This window comes from Durio zibethinus, chromosome 25 (genome assembly GCF_047325235.1).
Source record: "Durio zibethinus cultivar Kanyao isolate XHJ-2024 chromosome 25, ASM4732523v1, whole genome shotgun sequence".
NCBI classification, from domain to species: Eukaryota; Viridiplantae; Streptophyta; class Magnoliopsida; order Malvales; family Malvaceae; genus Durio; species Durio zibethinus.
In genome coordinates, this window is record NC_143186.1 from 10,335,335 (window position 1) to 10,343,174 (window position 7,840).

Genomic DNA, 7,840 nt, shown 5'->3' on the forward strand with positions numbered 1-7,840 from the left:
AAAGCTTCGAGAAACCACCATTTTCTTGTTCAAAATGGCTTTTCATCCACAGGTACAATAACTGTATGCATCCTATGAAGCGCCCTCCATTCTGACAACAATAACTCAAAGATCTGATAGTCTCTGTTAATATTACCGTTGAAAGATTATAGCCATTGATCACACTTTCGAAGAAATCAACCACCGCTATCTCAATATGTCCCAAAACCTTTGGAAAGATCACTAGTCCATATATAGCCAAGGTAAATATGTCTAACCCCCATTCTTCATTGGCATGTTGCATTAGAAACTCATGAAAGAACTTTCAAGGTAGGCAAACCTGTTCTTGTTTCTTCTTCGTATGAGAATCCACAATTTCCTTGTCTATCCCCATGAGTTGAGCCAGACTTTTACGAAATCCTAACTTATGCTTTTTGACATATATCTTGTCAGGAGTCTTGAGATGTAAATCCAACAAGATCGAATATTCTTCGATGGTGGGAGTCATATCAGCTTCATTAAAGATGAAATACCTGTATGTAGGATCCTAGAATTGTGTTACAGCTCTAATTAGTTGATCATCAACAACCACTGCTAGAAGGTGTGCTATATGCCCATGTTTCTGGCAAAACTGCTCTTATCTTGACGGACTCATCTTCTTCCAGATATCAACCAAATCCTCTAAATTGTTCTGTTTGAGGAGGATAGATGTTTCTTGAGATAGAGTAGAATCATACCCAATTGGCAAGCAATCTTCCATCTTCAGTTGAATTTTTTTTGACTGGGCCCTTACTTCATTAGGTGTTCCACAGGGTGCTAATACTGATGAAGAACAAACTAAGTGTTCATTGGCGTCCATGAAAAAATTTGTTGAAGACTGTTTTTTCAAGCAAATGTTCTTTATGCAACTTTATGATATATGTATGAGCCAATGCAAAAGAATAAGAAAACGGTTAGTATACCCAAAAAAAGAATAAATAACTAAGTAAATTTAAACATCACACAAAGTAAAAGGGATGAATCCTATGCTTTTGGTCAATTCTAAAAGGGAAGAGTGATGGCTCTATCTATAGGTCAGGCACTCTTAAGGTTCACTATATGCGGTTTTAAGGTCAAAGTCTAAAGGTCTTCAAATTGTTCCTTACATTTTTGTCCATTACAGACTAGTAAGGCACCCTAATCTTCACCCATTATAGGTTACAAATGAAAAAGGTTCAATTTGAGTGGGAGTATTTCGCTAGCCACTGCGGAGGCATTAGACCTCACGAAAGTAATAGGTACTTTACTCCCTCCTAGAGGGACGGAGCTTGGGTATAGAGGTCATGTTATGCACATGCATACGAATGACATAATTAACAAGGTAAATAAAACATGAATGAATAATAACACATATATACAAAAAGGTTCAATTTTATTAGGCTTCTAGATAACACAAATTATTTGCTGGCCTGACTCTCAAATTCCCCAGCGGAGTCGCCAAGCTGTCATAACGTCTAGATCCGGGGATCTATCGCTAGACATTGACTTTTAGGGAGTCGCCACCAATCTTTTTTATCTAGGTGCGATTAGCCACCTAAAGAATCTGTCCTTTCAGAGAACACCTAAGTTCAAGGGTCCCTAAAAGAATAGGTTCAGGTCTTCTAACCAGAACAGGGTTCGGGAGTTCGGTTACGTGTGAAGAAGGTTATAGCACCCTCACAATGCCCATCAAAAGATGGTACCAGCTTAAATTTGTGTTATCCAATGAGCTTTAAAATTTTACCAAGAAATTAATTATTGAAAATTATTCTCAATTAACTCTAATACTTTTAGCAGAAAATTGAAAAAATTTCCTCACCTCAAGAGTATGCAAGAAAAACTACTGTTTCACTTGCAGAGGCTCCGTTGTCGGATTATTTAAAGAAAAATCAAAATTAAAATCAAAATAAAAAGGAAGGAAAGAATAATTGTTTTTGTGCACGAAAAATTGATACTTTCAACTTTTCCTCAAAAAAATTTTTTTTTTTTGAAACTTTAATTTCGAGGAAAATTGATACTTTCAACTTTTCCTCAAAAACCCCTTTTTTTTTAAATTTTATTTTTAAGGAAAAGTGATTTCAACTTTTCCTCAAAAACCCTTTTTTGAAAATTTATTTTTAAGGAAAATTAATACTTTCAACTTTTTTCCAAAAATATTTTTTGGAAACTTTGATTTTCAAGGAAAATTGATACTTTCAACTTTTCCTCAAAAATATATATTTTTTATTTTTATTTAAAGAAAATAGAATAATGAAACAAAATAAAAGTGAAATAAATAAAAATAAAAAATAAAATAAAATAAAGAAAATTAAAACAAAAATAAAAATAAAATAAAGATAAAAAGAATATTGAATAAACCTAATCTAATAAATAAAAAAAATAAATAAACAAATAAATAAATAAATTAAAAAAAAAAACCTGGAGCGGCTCGAAGTACGGCTCGGCTCGGAGAATCGGCTTGAGATCTCGGCTCGACTCGACTATCGACTCGGAGGGGGGGAGACACGCGCGGGTTACGAAGCGGGTCGACGCTCGGGTCAGGTCGGATCTCGGTAAAACGTGCGGATCCTTTGGGTCACTTAAGGCAAAAACGACGTCGTTCTGGGAGGGTATATAAGGCTCTTCCCTCTGTTTTTCGGCAGAAACCTTCTCCCCTCTCTCTCTCTCTTCTTCTTTTTTCCTTTCGCTTCTCTCTAAAAGATCGAAGAACTCCGGTTGAATGTTCATCGGATTCTGGATTTTTTCACCGAAATCTGGGTTTTTCATCGAAAGTTCACCGAAAAGTTGGTTAGTTTCTGAGATCTTTTGTCAGAAACTGGGCAGCTCACTGGAAACTTCAAAGTTGGCCAAAATCGTCGTCGAAAAATTCAACCTTCGCCGAAAAAATCACCGGAATCTGAAAATTTTCCAAAAATTTCCAGAAAAATTTTCGCCAAAAATCTCTAAAAAATTATTTTTGATTCCCACAGCTATTCTAACACTTCTCAACCTTCTTTTAGCCTTCAAAAGCTCTTCTATACGCCTCTTTTCTCTCAAATCAGTAGCTTTTTGCTCACTGTTTTTCTGTGTCTCTCTGTTCTGTTCCAGGAGTTCCTTTTTATAAGGATTGATCAGAAGAGTTTCTGATCAATCCCAACTCCTCTTTGGATCAGGATTCAATCATTGAATCCAATATGGACTCTTCTGATTGAATCCTAATCCAATTTCTAGCCAAATAAATCAAAGAAAATAAAATAAATCAAAAAAATTAACAGATAAATTAAAATTAAATAACATATAATATAATCTGATATACATATAAATTTAAAAAAAATTAATAATAATAATAAAGATATATACATATTAATAAATAAGTAAATACCTATGATAAAAATAAAAGAAATATATATATAACAATAATAATAAAAATAAAAATAAAAATAGAAATAGAAATGTGAGATACAAAAAAAAAATAATGATAATAATAAAAATAATAATAAAAAAAATATAGACTTACCTATTTGGGCCAGGCCCAATTGATCCGGGCCTGGACCAAATTGGGTACCTACAATGTGCTTTGTGGTAGACTTATTGTTTGAATGTAACGATTAAAAATCAAAATGCATAACTAATTTACTTGTATTTGCCGTGCTTTAGAAGCTATTCTTTCTTGATATCTTAAATTACTATCCTATTCTACATTATAATTTTGAGAATGTATTTATTGGTGTGGTGGAATGAAATTTAAGTTGTGATAAATAAAAGTAATATGAATATTTTTTACATTTTTTTTTACTTTACCTAAGTTTTTAAATGTACACATCAGATTTGGAGGTGGTCAGCTCAACACAACTGATTAGACTTATTAATTTCAATGCTCAAATGACATTTTGAAAATAATATTGAAACATATTAGTAAGGAAAGACATATGTGTTGGTTTTTTTATATTAGCTTAGTTGAGACACAATTATGTTCATGTGCGCAATTGAAGATAAATACAAACACAATTATTTTCATATGTGCAACTCAAGATAAACAAAATTTTTTTCATGAAATGTAACATTATTAAAGTAAATGAATGTAATGAAAAATAATATAATGATTAGTCAGGAGGATGGAAAAACATGATGTTTAAATGACAAAACAATTATCCACATAAAGTAATAGAAAACTCAGCTTAAGCATAAAAGAATGTACATTGTATTAAATAAGTCATGCAAAATAACCTAGTAGCATCCTAAAACTCCACACTTTTGATTATTTCACGTACTTATCCTATTTGTATTGCAACCAAAAGTTGTATAGGTGATAACACAATTTGTAGTCCAATTGCATTGTAGAATATTGATTTTTTACTTTATCTAGAGCCAAATTTGAGTTGTAAAAGATGAAAAGCTTGTTAATATGTATAATAATCACAAAACAATTTATTAGTGTTTGAAAGATAACTTTTAACTGTAGCATATAAATATAACAATTTGAAGTCATCTTGCAAAAATAGCAATTGGCCCCACTACCTTAAGTGCAACAAAATGTTTTAAAATAACTTTTTTAAATAATATACATGAATAGTTTACATTCCTTTGCCACAAAAAGGTAACTAAGTGTATTTCTTCTAGTTTTAGTTACCAAATATGAACAAAATAGTGATGTTTAACCAATAGCACTAATAAGATTTTTGCAATGCTATGGTCAAATTTAGATTAGAATAATTATGAGATCTATATCATAAACACCTTAGAAACTCAAACCATCATAAATATAGATGTAACACAACTAATCGAAGGAACAAAATCCAAAACATATAGTAATATAAATAGTTTTTCCTAAGGAAAGGAACCAACCTGATGGTTTGGATTTTGGAATACATAACTTATTGGACTTTAAACAAATAAAGTGCCATTTGTTAAGGGCAAAAGACCAACCAAGATCTATATGACTCACAATATAGGTAGTTCATAATAATTCAAGTTATATTTTTAGAAAAAAAAAAGAAAACCAATAGTTTATCAAACACATAATGGCAGCATACTTTTTCTTAGATAAACAATGCTATTTGCCCACCACAAAAAGCCATTATCTTCCTAGTTATTTACACTTCTTTAAAAGCACATATGGTTATTTGAAAATTTCAATGATGAAGCCTACAAATTCTTAGGAAAATTGAAATTGATCCATTATCGCATTAGGTGGAGAAAGTGACATTTTCTATTTTAGATTATTAATACTTGTATTGATTTTCTATTAAGGAAAAAGAAATTTTGAGACTAAATGTACCTTTAAAAGGGTAAATTTACCACAATCATTAAGACCAAAAGGCATACATAACTATCTCGAAGGAATCTAAATTGAACAATCCTTGAGAATTGGTGCCATTTTGTCCTACCTTGTATTAATCGAGAAGTTAATATTATGACCCTTATAACAACATTTTCAGTTGCATTATCCCTGCAACCAAACAACCAAAGCTAAAACATCCACAAGAAACAAAACATAAATAGTATGAGAAAATGCGTAATTGAAAAGAACTTTATCATAATGGGAGATAAAAGAGGGGCATAGAACTTGGTAGAAAAAAGTTTTGTGAGGAAGAGATAGATTAGGCATAGGGGTATGGACTGTGCAACCCAAATAGCATAATCTAGCTACGGTGGAATGTTAGAAAAATATAAAATACAATAGATACAAAAAAATGAAACAGCTAAAATAGGAGATAAAACTTGCAAGCCTTGCATATCAAATTCACCAAATCTACTGAAGCCAAATTGGTAAGTCTTTCATTATTCTTTATCTTCATTGTTTATTTCTAATGTAATAGTGATGAAAACTTGAACTTCTTTTTAGCTCTAAAAAATAAAAAACTAAAAGTGAAAATAGATCAAAACAATTAATGAATTAGTTAAGAAAAAATAAATTCAAGATTTAAATGAATTTCCAAGTAAAATTAGGATTAAAACCTTTAGTTTTATATCTTTCTTTCTCTCTTTAAGGGTCAATCGAGTTTTAGAGATCGGAGATACTGGAAATTAGAGCAAAGAAAAAGGTGAGAGAGAAAGAAAAATTCTAAATCATTTTATTATTATTTTTTTCATATGGAGAGAAAATATGGGTAATAGTATAAATCATATATGAATAATGATATATGGAAAAAAGAGTAAAAAATCATATATGCAAAATTTTATTAACACTAACAACACAAAAATTGAGAAACATAGATTACTTATCAGTTTTATTAGATTTTGTCCAATTTGCTCAGTGTTTAACTTAGATTCCTTTATGGGATTTCTCTTATCTTTGAAAGTCTAATTGCAAAAACTAATCAAATCTCACAATAAACTAAATAAAACACCAACTTTAATAATAAAGAATGAAAAATTAATATGATTACTTCATGGACTTTGTTTATTTTTTTAAAAAAACCAAATAGCAATAACTAATTAGATCTTGATGATAGTAGACAAAAAAATAAAAGAAAGGAATAGGAAAAGACTAAAGACTTAGATACAACTCACATGAGAATGTTAAACTGCCCTAGCTTTCTTGGAAACCCAAGTTATAGAAGCAATCAAAGCCAATATTTGAAAAAAAAAAAAAAGCAGTGCACGATGGAAGAAGACAAAGAGAAAAAGAGAGAGAGGACAACTTAAGACATTACGATAGAGGAAAGAAACACCTGTAAGCAATTTTTTATGACCCAAATTAACCATTAATTTTTCTAAGATTTTAAAAATATGGATGATAAAATTGAGATAGGAGACTACTTTTAATATATGTATAGATTCTACTTATAAATCTTATTTCTTATTCCAATTTGACTAAATTATACCCTTTTTCCTTTTTTTTTTTTTGGTGTACAAAGGCACAACATTAAGTTGAAAAGGAAACTTAAATAAAAGCTAGTATGGTGACAATGATAAAAAATTAAAGTTTTAGATTTCATGTATGCAATATTTTTAGTTTTATTGAAGATGATATACTATAATTAATAGTCTAAAACACATAGAAAAATATATTTATTGAACTTCACCTACAAATAAGACACTTCATTTATTATTTTCTTTTGTTTGGTATTTTTCAAATAAGACACTCATTTACAACTATTTGTTAGGAATATGTGGGGTCTAATCCAATTGATTGGCCAATTAAAAGACCTAAAGCCTTTTTACCTTTGACCATAAAATAAAGCCCTACATATAAAAGTGGGGTAGTTTTTGGCGTGAAAAGAAAGTGAGAGAGTAGCACCAAAACTAAGAGGAAAATAAAAGCCAAGAAAAGATAGAGATAAAAAAGAGAAGAGAGAATTGGTTGAACAAAAGTCAGTCTATGATTTAATTGAGCTGAAATTTTTCAATAGGTTAATGATTCAATGTTTTACATTTTGAACAGTGAAAATTGGGTTTGAAACTCTTTAGGAACAAATCTAAGGTGTATTTGTTGAGTCACCTATTTAGTAAGATTTTTTCATTTGTCTCTCTAATTGTTGATTAGCTCTAGTTTTAACTAGAGGAGAACTTTGTATATCTATTTTTTGATAGTAGGGTGTATTTGTTAAGTCACCTATTTGGTAAGATTTTTTCATTTGTATATCTATTTTTTGATAGTAGAGATTTTTCTGGTGGTCCATCATTTTTTTCTCTACACTAGAGGGGCTTTCACATAAATCTTGGTGTACTTTATTTTTCCTACGTTGTTGATTATTTGTTGTTATCTATTGCTGTAAGTTTATTACGATATATTATTTTTGTGTTATTGTATTTTTCACTTCAGGCCTAACAACTAGTATCAGATGAAGGATTTTGAGACATCGATACAGAAACAACCCAAGAGAAAAGTAAATTCTATTTGAGATCATAGAGGGTGATA